The sequence below is a fragment of the Mirounga angustirostris genome, unplaced genomic scaffold (assembly GCF_029215605.1).
Source record: "Mirounga angustirostris isolate CCGP_5_RB_7025 unplaced genomic scaffold, mMirAng1.0.hap1 SCAF_10, whole genome shotgun sequence".
Taxonomy (NCBI): Eukaryota; Metazoa; Chordata; class Mammalia; order Carnivora; family Phocidae; genus Mirounga; species Mirounga angustirostris.
Window position 1 is genome coordinate 53,416,664 of NW_026991718.1, and position 15,556 is coordinate 53,432,219.

Here is a 15,556-nt window from a genome sequence, read left to right on the forward strand (position 1 = left end):
ACAGAGGAAGTTGAATTGCTGAATTATTTGATATAATCTAACTCATTAGAGTCTTAGTTTCTGAGATGGAAGAGGATATGATAGCTTACATAAAGATTATTGATAAATTCCAAGATGAAATTCACTTTGAAGAGAATGAAATGTGGTTGGGTGTAACTAATCTCTCTGGCCTAATTCAATGAGGGAGTTGAGTTTGCAGTTTGACAAAGGGGTTATAATTATAAGGCATCTTGGAACTTCTGGAAGAAGCTACTGCTTTGGATGGCCAAGTGGTCTACCGAGATGTCAGATATTAGACAGGAATAAACCTTACAGAGGCCAGGGCTTTGACCTTGGTAAGTCTAGACATACTAACATAATTATCATCACTCTAATCAGATTATAAAGTAAACACACACTCTACAAAGCAAAGAATCTCATGGGGTTATTTAGAAGATGATGAAAAGCTGCTTTCTATCTCTACCGAGGACACAACAGGAAGAAATGGGGTGGTTTGTAGCATAAGAGACTTTGGGAAGATTAATGGTTCTTTTTTTTTTTTTTTAAGATTTATTTATTTATTTGAGAGAGCGAGAATGAGAAAGAGTACATGAGAGGGGGGCGGGTCAGAGGGAGAAGCAGGCTCCTCGCTGAGCAGGGAGCCCGATGCGGGACTCGATCCCGGGACTCCAGGATCATGACCTGAGCCGAAGGCAGTTGCTTAACCAACTGAGCCACCCAGGCGCCCAAGATTAATGGTTCTAAACCAGGATTAGTTTGGAGACATTTTTGGTGGAAGGGAGAGGGTGGGTGTTACTGGCATCTAGTAGGTAGAAGCCAGGGATGCTGCTAAACATCCTATAATTTATAGGACAACCCCCCCAACAAAGAATTATCTGGTCCCAAAATGTCTAATAGTGTCAAGCTTGGGAAACCCTGAGTTTAGACGTAAGGAAAAAATTTCTGATTATGAAATTATATAAATAGTGGAATGGGTTTACAGGTCCAGGATAGTGTGAGGTGAGTGAAGTATTTGCTTTAAGGTGCAAAATTTAAGTGTCAAAAGCCTCAATTATCAAGATAAATAATATAAAAAAAACAAAATCAATGCAAAATATCCATGATGAGCAATGTAACAAAATTTTAAATAAAGACAGGATTCAATAGAGAAGGCATTTGGGTAGGCGAAGTTGAAATATTATTTATCTTGATTACTAAGGCTTTGGAACCCCCTCCCCTGGCCCCCGTTAAGTTTGTGCCTGAAGGCCTGTGCCTCATTCCCCTCATCCTAGTCCTAGCCTGTTGGATTATTAAGGGTATGCAATTGTTTTAGCTAAAGCGTGATTTGATTTGATTATTACTAAAATGGGGTTAGTCAGGTCTGGTAAAGGTAAATGAGAAGGTCTTTTCAGCTCTAGAATTTTAGATCTTAGTGACTACATTAAGTAAGGAAGCAATCCCTGTATTAAGCCACATAGAATTTCCCTAACATGGGTTTTTAATTTCTCTGATTTATAGTCTGGCCTTGATTAGCCAAGATCACCTTCATTATGAATGGTAATATATGAATGGAATCCCAAAGAAATATGTGGCATTAATTGTGGTCTTAAGCAATACTCTTCTGTTGTAACTCACCCTTCCTGGAAAATAACCCTTGTATGATTTTTCCATTTTATTTAGCAAGTAAACTATTCTTGTTTCTTATCCTCTCCTCTCTGCAATCCCACTTCACCTCAAAACCAGCTAAGTATTCTTTTCTGGGCTCCACTGATATTGACATTCTATATCATTTGCCCCTTTTGTCTTCCAAAATGCCTTAGATGGAATTTTTTTTTTTAAAGATTTTATTTATTTATTTGAGAGACAGAGAATGAGAGACAGAGAGCATGAGAGGGGGTAGGGTCAGAGGGAGAAGCAGGCTCCCCGCTGAGCAGGGAGCCCGATGCGGGACTCGATCCCGGGACTCCAGGATCATGACCTTAGCCGAAGGCAGTCGTTTAACCAACTGAGCCACCCAGGCGCCCCTAGATGGAATTTTTTTTTTTGGTGGGGGAGAAGATTTTAAATATTTCTCCTTCTAATTGGCTGGGAAACTTGTCTATATCTAATTACTAAGTTTACGTATGTGGGATATAGAGTACTCACAACATAACACTGACCCCCTCAGAAATGCCAGATGAAAGATTCAAAGACAATTTACTGTCCTGGGCAGGGCAAGATAGTTATAAAAAATTACAGTAATATTACTAATTAGGAGAAATGTGGTCTTGGATCCATATCAGAACAAACACTCTAACCATTATAGATTGCTTTCCATTAATTTCCCTGGTTTCTGTCTATGTGCAGCTAGCCTGTTAGAGTACCTGCATTCAGCAAATGTACTCGTGCATAAAGTAACTGGATATGGGACCTACCACTTCCCCACATCCTGTCACTTAATCTAACTGACATATGTACAATTCCTTTTGATCTATGATAACCATCTTTATCTCAATGCAGATCTCAGCTTCCTATCTGTTATTTTTAAAAAATGCTTTAATCAGAGGGTAGTGACAAGTTGGGTTGAATTATAGGGCTCGGGTTTAGGACTTTTTTTTTTCATTCTGTTAAAACAACTTCAAACTTGGGCTCTTTCTTCCTAACCATTTAGTCATAGCTATTGTGATTAGCTATTTTGAGTTTATTTCTTGAACAAAGAACAAAAAGAAAGAAGAGAAAAAGGAACTAAGGAACTAAGTGGTGGGGGGGTAGATGAAGAATGATTCTAATATTATTTGAATTGCCAAATCTAGACATATCCAAATGTTTTCTTCTCTTTTTTTTTTTTTAAGATTTTATTTATTTATTTGGGAGAGAGAATGAGATAGAGCATGAGAGGGGGGAGGGTCAGAGGGAGAAGCAGACTCCCTGCCGAGCAGGGAGCCCGATGCGGGACTCGATCCGGGGACTCCAGGATCATGACCTGAGCCGAAGGCAGTTGCTTAACCAACTGAGCCACGCAGGCGCCCTTTTTTTTTTTTTCCCTTTTCCATTCCTTTTCTTTTTCATTTTTGGTTCGGAGGTGAACAGAAGTTCATGTGCATCTGTCCGCTGCTTTAATTGTCTAGGATTTGGGACTCAGCTGCCTGAGATGTGAGCTTTCCAGAAAATCCACCAGGAGAGGGCAGTATGGAGCACTGAATGGAATGGGTGTTGTCCTGGGGAAGAAGTTGCTTTACTATTAAACATTTTGGCTAAGGACAGGTCATAGGCTCTAAATCGTATGTGGCAAGGTTTTCCAATTCACAAAATGGTGATGACGATGTTTAAAGCTTCCTTTATAATAAACTGTATACATGAATATTAAGTTTGTGGACTACCTATTATTCTGTTGCAGAAAGAAAAACCCAAAACCAACCAACAAACAAAAAAGCTATGTCCCCTAGAAAATTTTAGTTAGACCTTTGGAAAGAAAATCAAATGAGACAAATGAGGTATTCTCTTTTTAAAATATAGAATACTTTTTCTCTAAACAAATGTTACTCCACCTATTTTATGATCATATCCTGGCCAATTGTGCAGTTAATTTTCTTCTCAAGATTACATATATTTTTTACAACAGACTTCCAAGTCCAAATAAAAGAAAACAGCTTTTTAAAAAAGTATATTGAAATGTAGCATGATATTCAATTAAAGAGGTTATTTATTTATTTTTTTAAAAAAGATTTTATTTATCATTTGAGAGAGAGAGCACAAGCAGTGGGGAAAGGCAGAGGGAGAGGGAGAAGCAGACTCCCCACTGAGCTGGGAGCCCAACATGGGACTCCATCCCAGGATGCAGAGATCACGACCTGAGCCGAAGGCAGACGCTTAACCATCTGAGCCACCCAGGTGCCCCTAAAGGAATTATTTAATCTAGCCATTGTTTCAACAGGTTTGTGTTTATAACTGGCTAAGCCATTTTTAGTTCTTAGGTAGAAATGAAATGATTAGGTCTTTCAAGCAACCACTTGCAGGACTTGGACACTAAAGCTTTAAGAGATGGGAACTCTGCAGAACCACAGAGGAAAATAGGACATATTCCTGTAGGTTCCTTGAAGACAAGATAAAGGGTGGTACCAAGATGGATACATCATTTTGTTTTGTGAACCTCAGAGAAGGAGAGAGAAAGTTTGCAAAGCATTTCCATGCTTCTTACCACATAGAGGATTTTAACAGAAGATTCTGCTCACAGTGCTCAATAAATGAGATGCCAAGAATAAGGCCCTTAAAGGTTATGTGAGGGCTTGATGTGAGCCAATATGTGAGATTCTGGTTCTTTGCTGTAGCTGGTGGGTTCTTTGCGTATTTTATCAAGCTTTCAGGACTGATGACTTTGAGACAGGGAACCAGAAGTAGTGTGAGGAGTCATACCTTCTAAATTATGCTTCTTAAACATCTGTTTATTCTTGTTGTTTTAAATTAGTGCTTTCAGTACTGATACTTTCAACATGGCCCCCTTCTAGAGGGGTGGAGAATATAGGGCAAAGTCAAGGAGTCTTTTTTACTGAGAATCTGCCCTTGCCCCTTGAAGGAGGGTGAGGAAACTGAGTAGAGAGTATGATGCCAGGGTAAGACAGCAACTATCATATATGACACATGAGGAAAAGTTTCAAATCCAAATACTTATTAAGTAGCGAACACAATTATTTAAGGTCACAAGAACTTTACACTATTCTTTTTTTTTTCTCCTTAAAAATGACATTTTAAAAAAAGATTCTATTTGAGAGAGAGAGAGAGAGAGCATGTGATGGAGGAAGGGTGGAGAAAATATCAAGTGGAATCTCAAGCAGACTCCACATCAAGCACGGAGCCTGACACCAGGCTCCATCCCATGACCCCAAGATCATGACCCCAGTCAAAATCATTAGTTGGATGCTCAACCGACTGAGCCATCCAGGCGTCCCTTAAAAATGACATTTTAATTTGATTATGTAGCTATTAATTTTAAAAAGAAGCTGATATTGGAAACATTAACTTGGAACTAGATTCTCTGTTGCTTTATATTAAAAAAAAAAAAAAGAATAATACAGTGAATCTCCTGTGTGAACTTCAGCCATGAGATCTGAACCAATATGCTCTAGAGAGCAAAGAAAAACGGAAAAATCTTCACATAAATGCTGGCTTAAATAGTAGAGATGGGGTTCTTTGTGGAGAAATAAGATACTCTAGCATTTATTTGTGTCTGTTCTGTCCAAATCAGTTATGAGGGCAATTATGGAGTTCCTTTAAATTGGCCCTGCTTCTCGGTGGTCTTGAGAATCAAGGCCACAGACTGCAGTGAAAGCTTTTCCAGATACTCCTCCCTGTGAGGGGGTGAGTGAGAGGAACCATGGAACATGTCTGGAAATAGAGCTTTAGAACTCCTTCAGGCTCAGAGGACTTGCTCAGGGCAAAATCTCCTAACAAAACAAATTATTAAACACCCACTATGGAGTAAGATGAAACTCTCCTTTAAGGTATGTTTAATTGAGCCATTAACACATAGTGAGGAACAGCCCAAAGCACTTGCATTTCAACCTCCTGGCTCACTCACTGGGCATACTAGGCATGTCATAACAGCCTCATAAAACACAACCAATTGTCTCTTATTTCGTAATTAACATCTTGTAAAGTTGACAATATGATTATGATTGAATTGAGCCAGAAATGAATTGCCACTTTTATCTGCATATAAGATAGTTTCCTCACGGGAACTAAAGGACTAGTGTAGATAAGAAAGGAGCTGCCCACTACGTGAAGACAAAGCAAAAATAGTGTTATTTTAAGGAGCTCCTTAAAACCTTTAAAGAAGAAAATAACAAAGTAAGGGGGATCTTAGCTCTATGATTCCTTAATCAGCTTAATCAGCTTCCTCTTCCTTAGCATAAGACTGGCTGTGTATATAGCACTAAGGCAGAGTAGGAAGAATCAAGTGCCAGGTGCAATTTTATCTTCTTTTCACAGATTATCTCATTTAATCCTGCCAACGAACCATCAGGAAGATATATAACGACCATCTCCTTTTACTGGTGAGGGAAATGAAGCACAGAGAGGAAAAGTAACTTGTAGAAGTTCACAAAGTCATTAAGTTCTGTGCTGGGGTTACAACCTGGAATTCTGACTTTGTAGTTGTGCTTTGTACCACTATTACCACACTGCCTTTTTCTTTTTCCTGCTAAACTCTTTTTTTTTTTTTTTTTAAGTAAGCTTTATGTCCAATGTGGGGCTTGAACTTGTGACCCCGAGATCAAGAGTTTGCATGCCCGTGGACTGAGCCATCCAGGTATCCCTCTGCTAAACTCTTAAAGAAATGTTTCTCAAGTTGGGGTCCAAAGACAAATTTTCAGGGACTCTGGAATTCTGTGAGAATTAGCATTTCTTATGATCTTGCCTTTTGTGAGAATCTGAAAAAAATTAACATAAGCATGTTCAGGGAATCCCATTATAATTGGGTATGGGCCTGTGCTGTAACTTCCTTTTGCCTATGTAAATTCCTGCCTCCTGTGAAGCCACAGACTTGGAGAGAGAAGGATTTAGTCATTAAGGGCTCATGCTTCTGACAGTCTTATGACATCATGCTCCATGGAAGGAAGAAGATCTCTAAATACAGTTTGTATCCCACGTTTACATCTCTGTTGGGACTTTTTTCTTTTTTCATTGGCTGCCAATTCTCATTGCCTCTTTTGTTTCCTCAATTTTTTATGTATTTACAGTGTAGGAAAAGTGGAGACACAGGGTTCCCTGTCTTCCCAGTATTAATTATCTGTATTCCTACAGTTATGAGATTGAATAGATTACAAGGATTACTGTAGGATAGGTGCTTTAAAAGAGGAAGATTTGGGGGCACCTGGGTGGCTCAGTTGTTAAGCGTCTGACTTTGGCTCAGGTCATGATCCCAGGGTCCTGGAATCGAGTCCCTCATTGGGCTCCCTGCCTGGTGGGAAGCCTGCCTCTTCCTCTCCCACTCCCCCTGCTTGTGTTCCTGCTCTTGCTATCTCTCTCTCTGTCAAATAAATAAATAAATAAAATCTTTAAAAAAAAATAAAAGAGAAAGATTTGTCTCAAGGGACTAAGCGAGGTCCTTGGGAAAATTGGTACATCCTTCACACACTTCTGCACAAATGAATCTCTTTGTGGTTATGTTGTTAAAGTGAGAGAAGAATGTCATGTCATGCCACCTAATAATTTTGAAATAAACTTTTCACTTGTAATGTTAGATTTATAGAACAGTTGCAACTATAAGAGTTCTTGTTTACTTCTTACCAGTTTCCCCCAATGTCAATTCTTTTTTTTTTTTTTTTTAAGATTTTATTTGCTTATTTGAGAGAGAGAGAGAGAGATCACATAGGCAGAGCGAGAGGGAGAAGCAGATTCACTGGTGAACAGACAGCCCAATGCAGGGCTCGATCCCAGGACCCTAAGATCATGACCTGAGCCAAAGGCATACACTTAACCAACTGAGCCACCCAGGTGTCCCTCCCCTAATGTCAATTCTTAACTTACATGTATTTGTACACTTGTCAAACTAAGAAATTAACACATATTACTTTTAACTAAACTCTAGATTTTATTCAGATTTCACCAGTTTTTCTCAATTTTTTCTGTTCTAGGACCCAATTCAGGATACCACACTGCATTTAGTACCTAATAATTTTGTCAGAAATATTAAATTAAATTAATTTATTCATTTTTAAGATTTATTTGAGCGAGAGTGAGAGAGAGAGCGAGAGAGAGAGAGAGAGCAGTAGGGAGGGTCAGAGGGAGAGGAGAAGCAGACTCCCCACCGAGTGTGGAGCCTGATGCAGGGCTTGATCTCACAACTCTGAGTTCATGACTTGAGCTGAAACCAAGAGTCGGATGCTCAACTGACTGAGCCACTCAGGCACCCCGTGAGAAGTATTTTAAACAAAAATCTCAACCAATACTTGGTTCTGTCTTTCTTCATTCTAACAATTAGTGTCTTACAGTTATAACCAGAATTTTGTTAATATATAATGAAATAAATTTTTAATAATATTTTTTCTTCTAATTTTCAAATTGGAGTACAAATCAAAATATTTCTTACACAATTTACTATCAAATTTTACTTTAACTATGGAACTTTAACTTTAACCAGTCTTTTCATCTTACTATGTTTAGATAACTAGTTGGCTAGAGGGGCTTCTTTAATATATGTAAAACAGGTTTTTAGGATCTGTGGATAAAAAGAATAAGTTTGATGTCTGTATAATCAGAACTATGTACAATGTGCATATCAGTTCTTTGAGTTAAAAATTAATTAATAAGGGGCACCTGAGTGGCTCAGTCGTTAAGCGTCTGCCTTCCGCTTAGCTCATGATCCCAGGGTCCTGGGATTGAGCCCCGTGTCGAGCTCCCTGCTCAGCGGGAAGCCTGCTTCTCCCTCTCCCACTCCCCCTGATTTTGTTCCCTCTCTCGCTGTGTCTCTGTCAAATAAATAAATAAAATCTTTAAAAAAAACCCATTTTTGTTTTATCAACTTATTAATTTTTTAAAAGATTTTATTTATTTATTTATTTGAAAAAAACTATTTTTGTTTTATCAATTTATTAATTTCTTTTAAAGATTTTATTTATTTATTTGACAGAGAGAGACATAGCGAGTGAGGGAACACAAGTAGGGGGGAGTGGGAGAAGGAGAAGCAGGCTTCCGGTGGAGCAGGGAGCTCGATGTGGGGCTCCATCCCAGGACCCTGGGATCATGACCTGAGCCGAAGGCAGACACTTAACGACTGAGCCACCCAGGTGCCCCAAAACAAAAATAGTTTTGATGCATTATAGAACCTTCAGATGAATACCTGGACAGTAATGCATTGTCAGATGGTAATTACTCTCTGCCTGCCTCTTGATACATAAAAGTATACCTTCAATCAGATATGTAGCTTTATGATAAAAAAATAAAGTTTTCATTTATTTCAGCAGTATTATATTTCACCACTATCACCTTTATAATATTATGAAATAAACCCCACTGAATATGTAGCTTATATATTGGGGGTAAGACACCTTTATGGTTTTTGTTTTTTTGTTTTTTTTTTACTTTTACATTTTTTGGTTCAAAAAATAACTCATAATATCCAGGAGAATTAACACTTTACAAGAAGCCAAACTCTCTCCTCTTCCCCTTTATGTATTTTTACTGACCTGTGGCAGTTAGCTAGTGCCACAGAATTGTGTGCTGTGTGGCATATAATTCTATACATTTATTTCTTTGGTGTCTGAAGAATGGCCTACCTCTCATCTTGACCTGGGCTCACTTATGTATCTTGGCAGCTGGTTTGGCTGTGCTTAGTGGGATGACTGGGTTCTGCTCCACGTGATCCTCACCTTCCTCCTGGGATAATGGGCTAGCTGGGTCTATCCTTCTCATCGTGATGGCAGAAGCACAACAAAGCAAGCCCAGGTTTTCATGCTTCCTCTTGCATCATATCCACTATTATTCCATTGGCCAAAACAAAGCAAATGGCCAAACTCATCATCAAGGGGTGGGAAAATATACTTGACATCCTGATGGGAGGAATAGCAAAGTCACCTGGAAAAAGGCACAGACACAGAGAGAGCTGAAAATGCACTGATCTACTACCTGTTTCTTTCAATGATTTAGCCTTCTCATAACAGGGGCCTATGTTACAATGTTGAAAACTCAGTACAGCCTGGCTTAGTAAGGAATACATATAGAAACATTTTCAAAGCCTTAAATTGCAAAATATAGCACCTAACTTCTGTCATAAAGTTTAGGAAAAGCAGTAAGTAGGTTGGAAATCATGATTTTACAGGTTTTACAGATTAGGTTCAGAGCACTTAACTGAATCACACATGCCCACACCATTGATGGACTGATTTCTGAGTCTTGGACCATCTAAGAATGCCCTTTCCCTTTATATCCTTGATCGTCATTCCAGAAAACTCAGGTTATTCTTCATGTGGGAATGGCAGGAGGCACAGAGCTACGTGCAATTCATAGAATGGATTCATTTTGAGTAATAAATATATTTATTTTCATTATGCCTATAAACATTGATTTTTTTTTGAAGGATGTTATTATGTGGCAAGGTTTCAGGGTATATTTATTTATTTATTTATTTATTTATTTATTTATTTATTTATTTATTTATTAAAGATTTTATTTATTTGACAGAGAAAGACACAGTGAAAGAGGGAACACAAGCAGGGGGAGTGGGAGAGGGAGAAGCAGGCTTCCCATGGAGCAGGGAGCCCGACGCAGGGCTTGATCCCAGGACCCCGGGATCATTACCTGAGCCGAAGGCAGACACTTAACGACTAAGCCACCCAGGCACCCCGGTTTCAGGGTATTTTTAAGGAGTATGACAGGAATCAATTTCTTAAAGAAGCACTGAATTATCAGTTATTTTTTCAAATGGGCTAATTCTAGGGAGGTTTTAAAATCCTGTCTTTATTCCATTTTTTGATGTAAATAATTTAGGACAATAAAGCACAGTGAGGTGAAGATGAGTGTTATGGTCTGAATGTGTCTCCCCCAAATTCATATGCTGAAATCCTAATGCCCAATGTGATGGTTCTAGTAGCTGGGGCCTTCGAGAGGTGATTAGGTCATGAAGGAGGAGTCCTTATGATGGGATTAGTGCCCTTTTAAACAAGGTCTGAGATAACTCCCTTCTGCCTTCCCCAAGCAAGAATACAAGAAGTTGACAGTCTACAGCTGGAAGAGAGGCTTCACCCAATCTTACTGGCACCCTGATCTCAGACTTTCAGATTCCATAATTGTGGGAAGTAGCTGTCTATTGTTTATAAGGCACCAGTCTGTGGCATTTTGTTATAGCAGTGTGAAAGGACTAAGACAATAAGGGAAGAAATATAACTTTTCGTGTATTTAGAACGACTTATGAGCTGACAACCTAGCTTAAATTTTCCCATCCCACCAGATGCTTCAAATGAATCAAGTACTCAACACCCGGAAAACAAAACAATAGCAACAACTACAACAACAACAACAACAACAAAAACCCAAAACCAAACCAAAACAAAACAATAGGAAGGAAGGAAGAAAAAAGCACAAAAAATAGAAGAGGAAGTGGCTTATTTATTTAGATTAATTAGACAAACAGTACAGATAGTGATGGCATCAATTGCTCATCACCTAGAATCTCCTACTTGGTTTAAAGAAAGAATATTCTTACCACCTGGGCATTCTTCTTCAGGGTGTCATGAAACACTAATGACCTCCCCTGAACTAAGCCTAATTTGCTGCTAAATTCTCATTGTAATTTTTCTGTTTCTTACAGCAGGAGTCAAATGAGGTGGAGTTAGACTGCAGATTGTCTTCTGAACTAGCAAGTCAGGGTCCCAAATGGGGCTGGGCATACATGCAGGGACTTCCATCCCTCAGTACCTATCTGTCTGAGCAAAGCTTATTTTCCATCAGTCCCTCTCCTGCAAGGCTGGAAGTTGGAGTGGAGTGCAGGGAAGCTGAGTGGTAAAGCAGCCTCACTTGCTTATTTATTCTCAATATCCAGTCTGAGAAGTAGGGAGAGAGTGATTTAGCCACTTTTGGTTCAATGATTAAACAATTAGATTAATGAATGAGAACAAACTTCCAAATGCTGATGTGGACCAGTTCACAGTTGTTTTTTAATTCATGATATATGAAACAAAGAAACAAAGATGGAAACAAAGCTTGCTATTGGAATTGTTAACATTACTATGACCTGCACTTTTCAAAATTGAGGGAGGGGATGGGGGTAGCAATGGGCAATATTCTGCACAGTAATATTTCGTACACATAGACCATAACCTGTGGTGATTATTTCATCCCAGGTCCTTAAAGGTCACAAACAAGACAGGAGTCTTGTAAACAAACCACCCATAAAGCTAAAGGGCTGAATTTCAGAGAAGGCTCTTCCTCTCTGGTCTCCCATCCATCATGCTTTTCCCCCCGCTTCCCCTGCCCTTCCCTTCCCTTCCCTCCCCCTCCCTTCCCTTCCTCTCTCCCCTTCCTTCCTACTTCTTTTTCTTTTGTACTTTAAATTTATAGACAAGCTGCAAGAATAATACAATAAACTCTCTCATATCTTTCACCTAGATTCACTGATTATAAACCAAACACTTGGGGCGCCTGAGTGACTCAGTTAGTTAAGCGTCTGACTCTCTTGGTTTCAGCTCAGGTCATGACCTCATGGATCTCGAGATCAAGCCCCACATTGGGCTCCATGCTCAGTGGGGAGACTGCTTGAAGATTCTCTCCCTCTAATACTTCCCCCCCCACTCTCTCTCTCTCTCAAATAAATGGATAAAGCTTAAAAAAAAATAAACGAAACACTTTGCCACATCTGAGATCTCCTTTCACATATAATTACTATTATTATTACTATTAATATTTTTTCAGAACTATTTGAGAGTAAATTGCAGACAATATGGCCCTTTACTCCTAATCTAAATATTTTAGCATGCATCTCCTGGGAGCAAGAACATTCTCTAACATAATCACAGTGCAATTATCAAATACAAAAAACATAGATTTAATACTATTATTCAATATAAAATCTATATTCAATTTCAACTGCCCCAGTAATATTCTTTGTAGGGTTTTTTTTTTCTTCATTGATTCGGGATCCAATCCAGGATCACACATTGCCTTTTGCTGTTGGTCTCTGTATACAGTTTCTCAATCTAGGACAGTTCTTTTCTTTCTTTCTTTCTTTTTTTAAAAAATCTTTTATGACATTAACAATTCTGAAACAGAGCTATTTTTTTTTTTAAAGAATGTTTCTCATTTTGGGTGTGTTTGATATTTCCTGAGGATCAGACTCACATAATATCCTTTTGGCAGGAATAACACATTAAATGATGGTATGGTCTTAGCACATCACAAAAGGAGGCATGTGATGTCAGTTTGTCCCATTAGTGATGCTAAAATAGAACACTTGGTTTTATATCTACCAGATTTAGCTATTGTAAAATTACCATTTTTACTTTCGTAATCCAAAAATAACCTATGATGAAGTGTTTTAAGGTGGTATAAATGTCCTGCTCTCCATCAAACTTGTACCTAACAGTTTCAGCATCTACTGATGAATCTCACCTGAGTTGATTATTATTATGATGGCTGTAAAACGGTGATTTTCTTTTGTTATCATCCAGAAGATAGGAAAAAATTATAATATTTTACTCTGGTATTAATTGGGAGCCTGATTTGTAATACATAATTTGAATACTAAGGTCTAAGAAACTTCTTAAATTCAACATCAGAATTTTCTTTTTCTATCAACATTAGAATTTTCTAATTTCCTTTTTCTTAGTGATAATATTGTATAGTGATAATTCCTCTTACTAATGATTAATGTTTATTAAATGCTTACTCTGTGCTGGGCACTATGGAAAGCACTTATGGTGCCTCATTTGCCTCACAGTTATTATTAGCTCTATTTTCCCAATGAGAATACTAAGGATCAGAGAGATTAAATAACTTGCCTAGGGTCACATAGCTAGTTTGTCCTGAACAGCTACTTTTGCATCATCCACCATCATTTGTACTGTGAAGTAATCAAATGGGAAGGAATTGATCTACTCTGGGAATGTGGTCAGTGCCTTTATCTTCCAGTTTGAAGGCCAGCTATATTGTTAAATATTGAGTCTCTCTCATTGCAGCTAAGAGCTGGAGTATTCACCAGCACTGAGGCGAATTCAGCCTCCTGATGTGAAATAGAGTAATAGAAACTGTGATGTAGCATAAGGCAGTGGTTTTCAAATGCTATCAGGAGGTATTCCCCCCTCCCCCAGAGGTTTTGGATAACTTTTCTTTTTTCCTTCTCCTCTCCATTCCCCCACTGCCGCCAGTTTTATTGAGATATAATTGACTTACAACACTGTATTAATTTAAGGCATACAATATAATGATTTGATATATGTATATAAATCACATATAAAAAGTTACAAATGTGAAAATGATGCTCTTAATCACTTACGGTAGTCCCCACCTTGTCTTTAGAGAATATGGTCCAAGATCTAACACCTGCCCCCATGCCTGAAACTGCATGTAGTACTGAACCCTGTATATACTGTTTTTTCCTATACGTACATACCTATGATAAAGTTTAATTTGTAAATTAGGCACACTAAGAGATTAGCAACACTGATAATAAAATAGCACAATTATAACACTATATTGTAATAAAAGCTATGTGAATATGGTCTCTCAAAATACATTATTGTACTGTACTTACCCTTCTTTTTGTGATGACATGAGATGGCAAAATGCTTATATGATGAGATAAAGTGACATGAATGGTGCAGGCATCGTGTTAAGTGACTATTGACCTTCTAATAATTCTAATCATTCATCAGAGGAAGGATCATGTGCTTCCAGATTGCTGTTGACCTCAGGTAACTGAAACCAAGGAAAGTGAAACCATGGTAAGAGGGAGCTACTATACTACATTTCCAATGAACAGTTTTTCCTCTCATATCTGATTGTATTTATTAAAATATAATTTTATGCTTACTGAAACTAATAATGAAAAATCTGTACTTGTATTTTGCCTATTTTTTCCATTTTTCAAGAAATTCATTTAAAAAAATTTTTTATTGTTATGTTAATCCCCATACATTACATCATTAGTTTTAGATGAAGTGTTCCATGATTCATTGTTTGTGCACAACACCCAGTGCTCCATGCAGAACGTGCCCTCCTCAATACCCACCACCAGGCTAACCCATCCTCCCAGCCCCCTCCCCTCTAGAACCCTCAGTTTGTTTTTCAGAGTCCATCTCTCTCATGGTTCGTCTCCCCCTCCGATTTCCCCCCCTTCAAAGAAATTCATTTTTGCTCTATCTTACAAAAGTATCTTTCAGTGATGAATTATAAAACTAAAGAACTTGTGCTTTAACCACAGATAATTTGGGAGTCCGCTCTAGACGGTTAATTTTGAGGCGGACATTGGAGGTGTAGTAAGAAGCAGAGCCCCTGAGGGGCGCCTGGGTGGCTCAGTGGTTAAGCGTCTGCCTTCCACTCAGGTCACGATCCCGGCATCCCGGGATCGAGCCCCCCATCCGGCTCCCTGCTCGGTGGGAAGCCCGCCTCTCTCTCTCCCACCCCCCCGCCCTCGCCATGTCTCTGTCAAATAAATAAATTATATAAAACAAAACAAAACAAAACCCCAGGGTCCCGGAACCAGTTTACGCAAAAATAAAAACCTAGGGCGCCTGGGTGGCTCAGTCGGTTAAGCGACTGCCTTCGGCTCAGGTCACGATCCTGGAGTCCCGGGATCGAGTCCCGCATCGGGCTCCCTGCTCGGCGGGGAGTCTGCTTCTCCCTCTGACCCTCCCCCCTCTCATGCTCTCTCTATCTCATTCTCTCTCTCAAATAAATAAATAAAATCTTAAAAAATAAATAAATAAAATAAAAACCTAACAAAGCTTTAGTAACTAACATTTTTTTTTTCTGGTTAAGTATGCCCAACTTGTATCTGGGTGTACGCAGAATACAAATCCAGTAAAAGGTACCCGCCTCTTGCCCCAGACGCTTCCACAGGTCTGGCCTGAGGTATTTGAGGTAGAGGCCCAGGGAAAAGGAGACAGGGGGC

At 38.8% G+C, this 15,556-nt stretch overlaps 1 long non-coding RNA gene across 1 annotated transcript in view; it reads right to left on the reverse strand.

Moving 5' to 3' along the window:
* The window catches only part of LOC129046080 (uncharacterized), a 28,922-nt gene extending 13,372 nt beyond the window's left edge, over positions 1-15,550 (reverse strand). The window contains exons 1-3 of the long non-coding RNA XR_008506806.2: positions 15,404-15,550; positions 14,198-14,361; positions 9,231-9,528 (exon numbers count right to left, since the gene is read on the reverse strand). This is a non-coding gene — a long non-coding RNA (uncharacterized LOC129046080). The remainder of the gene's footprint in view (positions 1-9,230; positions 9,529-14,197; positions 14,362-15,403) is intronic.
* Positions 15,551-15,556: the final 6 nt, after the last annotated feature.